The sequence below is a fragment of the Crocodylus porosus genome, unplaced genomic scaffold, assembly GCF_001723895.1.
Source record: "Crocodylus porosus isolate Cpor-Errol unplaced genomic scaffold, CroPor_comp1, whole genome shotgun sequence".
In the NCBI taxonomy this organism is placed as follows: domain Eukaryota; kingdom Metazoa; phylum Chordata; order Crocodylia; family Crocodylidae; genus Crocodylus; species Crocodylus porosus.
Genome location: NW_017728949.1, coordinates 60,104,903 through 60,113,691, shown reverse-complemented (window position 1 = coordinate 60,113,691; position 8,789 = coordinate 60,104,903). Strand labels below are relative to the sequence as shown.

The 8,789-nt window shown below is 42.6% G+C and overlaps 1 protein-coding gene across 2 annotated transcripts in view; it reads left to right on the top strand.

Annotated features, from left to right (window-relative positions):
* Positions 1-8,789, top strand: part of ADCY5 (adenylate cyclase 5) — a 319,280-nt gene that overhangs the window by 167,114 nt on the left and 143,377 nt on the right. The gene's annotated exons all lie outside the window — the stretch shown is intronic.

Below are 8,789 nucleotides of genomic sequence, written 5' to 3'. Positions count from 1 at the left end.
GGTTCAAGCACCTACATTGAACACCTTCAAGAGTAAATTGGATGCTTACCTTGCTGGGATCCTATGACCCCAGCTGACTTCCTGCCCTTTGGGGGTGGGGGCTGGACTCGATGATCTTCTGAGGTCCCTTCCAGCCCTGATGTCTATGAAATCTGTGAAATCTTCCAAGGTCCCTTCCAGCCCCTTACAATCTATGAATTTAGATTTTTTTTCCCCCAGTTTTTATCAATTTAACTTTTCAGGATTGCACAAAATTAGGGATGTCAGGGGCAGACAGTTTAATAATGGTGGTATACTGTTACAAGTTTTATAAAACCACGTTTTACTATAAAAAAAAAAAAAAAATAATTGTCCATAAATCAGTAAAGCATACCTGATCACACAGGGCCCAGGCTGGGCTCGCTGGGAGTTTGGCCCTTGCCCTAACCAGGCAGGGCCCAGGCTGGGCTCACGGGGAGTTTTGATGCTTGATCCCCCCCCTGGCTGGGACCTGGGAAGAGCAAGCAGGTGGCAGCAACGGGCTCCCAGGCTCCTAGATGGCATAGCCCTGCCCCTCCAACCTGCCCCATCACTCCTGGCCCCCAGCACAGCCCTAGCAAGATGGCCCCGTCTCCTGTAGCAGCTGCCTGGGCTGCTGCCAGAGGAGGAGTGTGCGGGCGGCGCAGCCAGGGCTCCCCCCACCCGGCCTGCAGCAGTCTCCGTGTGCACGCGCACATGTACGCATGGGGCCTCCTGCCCTGGATTTCCTTACACATGTCCTGGATTTTGTTATTTTTTATTTTTTTTTACATTTCCTTTTTATAAACTTTGAAATTTTGATGATCGGGGAGTGTCAGGTAAAATCACTGTTTATCAGTTTTTGAAAAATCAAATCTTGCCAAGCCTATGTATGTCAGTTTTCTAGACTAGACTTACAGAACTGCTTTAAAAAACGGCACCTGCTGATAACACTGCAGTTGTCCCCGACGTCATTTAAAATACAGCCCAAGAAAAGGAGCTGGGAAAATGTTCTTACCTTTAAAACACTTCATGCTGTTTTTTGTCAACCCATTTGCAGCCATTCTGTTTCCCCGTCCACCCCAGGGGGAAAAGATGAGTTGAACGCACCCACTGCACCTGGGGCACTCACTTGCTCCTGCTGAGCTTTTGAAGGTTGTTCTCTCCCAGAAAAAAGAAGACTTTTCTGGAACTAGGTGAACCTTTTATTTTCTGTTACCCCCATGGTTTTAAGTGAAAGCAGTAAATAAGCGGTGATGTGCTGACGGTATCCTAGCGTAGGATTGCCACGAGTATTGTAACAGATCTGTATGAGCTGGCAGATGGAAAGACTGGGGCTTTTCATTTATTTTCCTTTTTAAAACAGAAGTGCTTTCTTGTTACTAATGAAAGACACCATGGTACTTGGCCAACAAATTTGCAAATTTGCACCATTTAGAGTCTGTTCCTGATGAGCATAGCATATATTGCTAGTGTGGTACAGGCCTCGGCTTGCATGGTTTCAGTGATGGTTGTGAGGCTTAGTCCTGCCTTTTGGAAACACGTACATGAGTGGCAGCTGTGGACTTGTGCACCATCACCAGTGGATTTCTGGTCTGGAGGGACCCGTTGCCATCAGCCCTTTGTGCTCAAAGGTAAGAGCAGCCTGATCTTCAGAGCTATATCTAAAGAGGTTTTTTTTTTAGTTTAGAAAGGCCATGGTTTGGTTACTTTCTTCTCGGGCTTGTATATTCTTCTACTCATTAGGGGATTGAATCCATTCTGACTAGCGTGAAGCTCAGCTTCTCTTTCTCTAGGTCCAGATCTCCTGCCTGAAGCTTCAGAAAGTTTCACCTGCCTCTTGTTAAGAACCGGCCATGAGGCCATGGCCTGACTTTTCTCTGTGCATGCTCCAGGCGTGTCTGATGGCACCCACCAGAGCAGCCCCCGGTGGCTGGGGCCGGCCGTGAAGGTGGTCAGACTTGTCCTCTGATGGCACTCCGCTCTCCATGCCGACACGGATCCAGGAGTGTGGAGCGAGGAGGGTGTAGGGAGGCAAGGGGTGAAGAGGAGCAGCAGGGATAGAGAAGACATTATGGGAGCAAGAACTAATGGACAGCATAGGTTGAACGAGGGGAGAGAAGTTGCAATAGGAGAGGGAGAGAATGATAAAAGCTCCCCTAAAGTCCTGTGTCATGCTGCTGCATATCTACACATGCATATGTAAAAGCCCCAGCTGAAGCACTACAGTTTCTCTTGCAGTAATCCTGCTCCCACATGGTTGCTCCAAATTCACAGACTGGTGAAGAAAACCAACAGTTAGTCTGATCCGTGAGAAACCCTGCGCTGGAACCAGCGACAGGCATCGTGGGCAAGATGTACTTGAAGATGCACAAAACTTAAGTGGGGATGGGCAAATACCAAATCTGACTTAAGAGTGCTCGTTCCCTCGCATTTCAGACCTGCCAGGCTCTGCCACTCCGCAGACCTCCCGGAGCTGAGAGCAGAAAGTGTTCCAGGAAAACTTCGACACAGAAATACCTCTTGTAGTTGGTGTGGCGCCAGCATGTTGTCAGGACAGTACATTCTCCTCCAGGGCCCCTTATCATTCAGTGACTGGAAAAAACATAGTTCCAGTCGAATCCCAGAGGAAACATATGTGAAAGAAAACTACTGGAAAGAAAACCACGACTGACTAGAAAAATTTCCTTTTAAGCTAGCTATTTGCTAAAGCTGCGTCTATATTTATAGTCTCTTGTTCTTTTAAAATATATAAAAGTATAAGATATAATGATATATAAAATAATATAATATATATAGTTATATATAGATCTATAGATAAGTATAGATACAGATATCTATATATTATATATCTATCCCCACGGGCAGATCATGACTGAGACATGTTTTGTGTTTCTCTTCTGCGTATGAGTCCATGAAAATATCAGTGGGAGAAGAACATCTGCCTTTTGGCTGGGAAGAATATACGCAGGGCTTGTGATTGCAGCTAGCAGCAAACCAATGACAATCCTATGAAATGTGAGACTGTAGGATCCTAGACTCTAGAAAGCAGTTTGCATGAAGATTTTGGCGAAGTGATCTGAAACAATTGTTAGTAAACACCAAATCTGTAGAGCATATTGTATCAAGGAAAAAAAGTGTCACTTGTTTCATGTATGTATCTCTCGATTCAGCAGTTACTATTTTTAAAATGCTTAAATTATTCTGTCCTCTAAAAAATGAATGAAATTCTGTGCTCAGGTTTTGCAAAATTATATTAAGCCATTTTTAATTTTCACTGTGTTGAGAGAGAATATGTTGTCACCCCACTGCCGAGCATTGTGTGTGTATAATCCATAACATCAGTTTATCCTCCAACAGGGAACTAACCTGCAAGGCCTCTTGGTGGGTGTGTGTGTGATGTGTATGTACACACACTATTAATTACTATACACACACAACTACTATTATGTAGTATATTTTATAGTATATTACACACGTACCCCTCCCTCTCCCCACCTCCAATCTAAAGGCCTTGCAGATCAGTTCCGGGTTGGAGGATAAATTGGTGTTATGGATTGTTGATAGCTTCATTTTTCATTTTCACTGTATACACCAGCCCCTGAGCAGACCCCGTCACAAATGGCATGTAAGAAATCCTCTTTCAGTAGTCTAACCTGAACATTAAGGCCTCTTTCTCAAGAAGCATTGTTATACCAAGAATGGAAAATGATTAGAAAACTCGCAGCAGGCAGTTACTGATTTTGTCAGCAGATCTCCCAAGGAGAGCCTGCATTAGTGAGCTAACACTGAAGTATTTCTGTGAAGAAAACTGCTCACAAGAAGAATATGTAAAACTATATTTGGCAGCAGCAGTAGGTAAAGCCTGATCCTTTCTTTGAACTTGTATGCTATGATGCTGCAAAGAGTTTAACTTCATGCATGTGAGTAGTCCCACCAAAATCATAAGTTCAATGTTGCGTGCATGTAAGTCCTAGCAAGACTGTAGTTATGGCCCATTGCTGTGTCCAGGAGGGGATCCGTGACATGCTGTGTGCACAGAGAGAAGAGCAAGGATGGGGACACCCGACTGCAGCTGCTGAAGCATGCTCTGAGAATTGGTTTCCAACATTTTCTGTGCCCAGTGCTCTTTTTGCCATTGGAGGTGTTCAGCTTGCAATCCTATGATTGGTTGATTTAAACTTGAAAATCAAAAGCAACCCTCCCCCCCTTCTTACTTTACTTGTATTTTACTGTAAACATCTTTGATTTTTACTGATCAAACATTAAGATAATTTATACTGCCTAGCTGTATTACCGTAATAGCGCTGTACTGTGTTAGCACATGGCTCCAGTGTATAGGTTAGTGACTAAAATCAGCATTGCATGAACAGGAAGACTGTGTAAGTTAATTGATTTTTGCAGCTTAGTTAATGACTTATGTTAACTTTGGTCTTGGTTTTACCTCTGGCTCTGACAGTAACTGTTCCAGTTCGTTATTCAGGTAGCATGTACAGAGGCAACCTGTGGTTCATGGTCGTTTATTAGAATAGTTTAAAATGGCTGCCCATTTCAAATTAAATTTCTAAAATGATATGTATTATTCATATATATATATACTCTTAACTCTTCACAGCTAAACTTTTAGAATCTGGCAATGCTTAGACGTGGTAGTAGAGCACCATAGAAGTATGTTGGGCTCCTATCGCCCTAATAGGGCCTCTGTAGCCTGTCATACTTTATGCTTTGATTGCATTCTTGATAGACATGAAGCCTTTTGCATAATTTTTTTTCTTAGTAACAGAGAGGAAACTCTCATAAGCAAAACTAAACACCATGTCTGCCCCAGCCGAAAATAATCAAATCATCTTGTGGATTCACCACCCAGACACCATACGATATAGTCTAGAAACTGTCTTGTCCTGTCTGCTTTTAGGCACACTGCTACACTGATAATCAATTTAACAATACATTTCCCATGGAATGAGTTTTTTGAGATCTGGGAAGCGCTGAACTCCGGAAAGGAGGAATGTGTAATTTGCTGTTTGTAGTGCATTATGCTTTACATGTGCAGGGAATTAGAAAGCCACGCACTGAGCTCGCCTTCATGTTTCAAAGCATGCCAAGCCAGTTGAAACCCCAGATTTAGGCTTGGTGTGTGTTTGTCTTTTAAATTGGATTTTACCAAACCTAATACAACGGGAATTCAAATACTGAATGGGTCTGGGTTGGGGGTCATAAAATGGTGGTTAGAGAAAAGGAAACTCTCCATTACACTGTTGCAAAAGCAAAGAATGTCCTGTCTAGTTAGTTTTGTAGGAGACTGACTTTGAAAATATAACAGACGAGTCAAAAAAAATTAACCCCCCTCTTTTCTTCTCCTCCACCACCTAAAAAAAAAAAAAAAAAAAAAGTGAGGGGTGGGGGGGAACCCTCTCCTAACTTTAGTAGTGTTACTGTTGTTAGAGGCACAGGTAGAAACTAATAAAATAATCTTGACAATAGCCCTCTTAAACATATTGCTCTCTCTCAATTATATATAGAATAGCATCTGGTGTTTGAATAATCCAACAGAGATGTGGTAGAGAAAAGCAGCCTATTGATTGAAGCTGATATTTTATTCTGCTTATGATCGTTCCGCAAGGCTTTCCCTGGACCCCTGAGCCACCAGGCTGCTTCCAGACATTTATGAAATGTTGGGCTAGATTGAGCTTGAGATTTTGTTTTATAACCTCAAGGTTTCAGGAACTTTAAACAAGTGGAGCAGAAATGTTTCCATTTTTTTCCCTTATCGCCCCAAGGAAACAACATTAGAAACCAATATTTTCCTGCAATATTTTTAATACAAACATCCCACTTGTGATCACGAATGAAAATCAAGGTGAAAACAATCAGAAGCCACCTACTCTAGTTTTCTTGTCCAAACTAAGAGTTAGCCTTTAATTTGAAGGGGAGGTAGGTGCTTTTGAAAGCCCCACTAGGTCTCTGTCTCTCTGTCGTTGAACTCCTCTTCAGAATCTAGCTCTTAGGTTTTTTTTTCTCGCCCAGGAAATGGGGGTAATAGTATTTCTCTTGCACACAGGATTTTGCTAGGATAAATACCTTAAATCGTGAGCTGCTCAAATGCTGCAAGAATGGGAGCCAGATAAACATCACATCTAGAAATAATATGCAAGTGACCCAGTCTCTTATAACCTAGCCTTTTCCCAGCTTGGAGGGGAAGGAATGCTCACTACGCTCTAATGTTTGCATGGACAAGGGATAGAAACCGACCCCAAAATAGATCTCTGCATTTTCCCATTGCCTTGAACATTTTTGCAAGAACAGATTGCCTGAAATAGCTGCCATAATACATTTTTAGTTTTCAGGCTATGGAGCTGAGGGAACCAGTTTTAATATCTGCATCATCTCCTCCTTCCTCCTGGGACTGGAGCTGGTTACCATAGCAAAACTGCAAGGAAACTGATAAGCGTGTAGTACCATTTGGCAAACAGGATATAAATTCATTTTATTAAGTAGACAAAGAGCCGTGGAAAAATTAATGAGATAGAAAATCTTTAATTTTGTTGTTTTTTAAGACACCTGTGAACAAAGTGATTTTAATCAAATCCTGAATAAAGTACCAACATACTCTTTCTGCCCACACAGTATTTCCCACGTTACTTTATGAACAACTGATGAACTGGGAGACCCAAGAGAAATGCTTCTGAAGCAAAGTGCAGATTTGTTTCTTTGAGCAGCAGGAGACTAAGCATCCAGTCTGTGCAGAGCGTTGGTATTTTAAATGTTGGGTTGTAGTTGTGTCTCCTTTATGTAAGGTGCCATAGCCATGGGAGAAAATTGGCAGGGTGGTAGCATTGCTGAGAAGGATCAGGGGGTTTTGGTGGACCACAGACTCCACATGAATCAGTCTGATGCATGCAGCTGCAAAAAAACCCTTTATGCAGGAGTTTGGACCAGATGACCATTGAGGTCCCTTCCCATCCCATACTTCTATGATGACGAGGTTTTTATGAGCTTTCATTTAGCTGAACAAATACTGGCCTGCAGCCTCCTTTTTGTTTTGTTTTTTCTGCATCCTGAACTGTGAACTTCAATGACTAATTGATAAGACAGGCTCAGAAGTCCTATAGGTTTGTCCAAAATGAGATCCAGTGGGTGCTGAGCACCTCAAAATTCATCATTTCTTTTTATATGTCATATCTACTTTGATTCTTGAATCAAGGTGATTATGCTGGTCACTGTGTCTGTGATTAGGATTAGATGCTATGGACAAGGCAGCTGTGCTTCTTATGGCACTTAGGTTGCAATGATATCTACACAAGTGGGCCCAAATAACTTCTGTGGGACTCTTTATTGGCAGGACTGAGGTTTTCCTCTTCACTGTGCAATGGGTAGACTCCTGTTGTATTCTCTGGACAGGCCTCAGCTGCACATTGAGTCTGCTGCTTTTGGAGGTGTAAATTTATTGACCACAGGAGATTTTACCCTGCATTTGCAGTAGTGTAGATGCAAACAGAATTAATGCCACTCCAGAAGATGAACTGCATGGCACATACTTGCCTGTGGGGTTCTGTCACCTTTTACTGTTGCTCAAATTGTGGTACACATGCTGGATTTTTGCAGTGTTGTATGATCTTGCATGTGTAAAAGTCACTGGATCGCTAAGGGTCTGTAGGAACTAAGGGTTTGTTGATACCAGAGGTGGCCGACCCATGACAGATGTCACAAGTGGCACGCAGCTGACTGGGGAGGGGGCAGGCAGCACAGTGGCAGATAAACAGGGAACAGAAATCAGAGCATCAGGTCAGGAACCAGAAAGCAGAGCAGCAGTGCAGGGAAGAGAAAGCTGAGCAGTAGATCATGTGTAGGGGAAGGGGATCAGTGGCACTCATGGAGGGTGAAGGGTTACTTTGTGGCATGCCTGCCAAAAAGGTTGGCCTGCAGTGGTTTGTATTATGGTGCACAGTGTTAACAGCACAGCTCAGAAAATATGCCCTGTTCGGTCAGTCAGGGCTTATCCACATATTTGATTTTAGGTGTGTGCCCAATACTGCTTTGCCTCAAGCTAGTTAGCGCTACTCAAATGATAGCTACATAACTACTTTTTTTTTTTTTTTTAGATCGGGAAGTATGCGCAGAGGGATGACGTGGGCAGGGAGGGTGTATCTTCATAATGGAGCTCCCGAACATGTTTCAATGCATTGTAGAAATGTCTCACGACTCTTATAGTACTGCATGTTTAAACTACTGTTTTATAGTATTGTTCTTGTTCTCCGGGGTTTAATCAAATTACATAATCTTTTTAGGAGCATTGGGGGGGGGAATAAGGATTTTTTAGGTCTTGTCCTTTCTTTGGATCAAATCCTGGCAAGTTCAAGGGAAGCAGTATAACTGTACCATAAACTGGTCCTCAAAGACTATATTTCTGCCATAAGTTGGGAGCTCCTCAGTTAGAAATGATAGAGGAAGACCTGGTTGTTTTGGCTGATTCTAGGGTAACTGTGAACAACCGATGTGATTTGGCCATACAAAAAGTTTTCTGCCAGCTTTCAGGGATGTATTTGGTAGCCATGTTGGTCTAAGCCAAAAAGAAATACAAAATATGAATGTATTGGACAATGTGGAGATTAGGAAATATCAACACTTGGTACAAGGCACTAAGAGACCTCCTCTGGAATATGTACAGGCTATCCATGCTCAAGAAAAATGAGTTATAAGTGGAACAGGTGTGGAGAGTGATTAATTAAAAGAACGGAGAGCTTATTTTACAAGAAGAGTCTAAGATGGGCTTGTTCACCAAAATGAAGGCT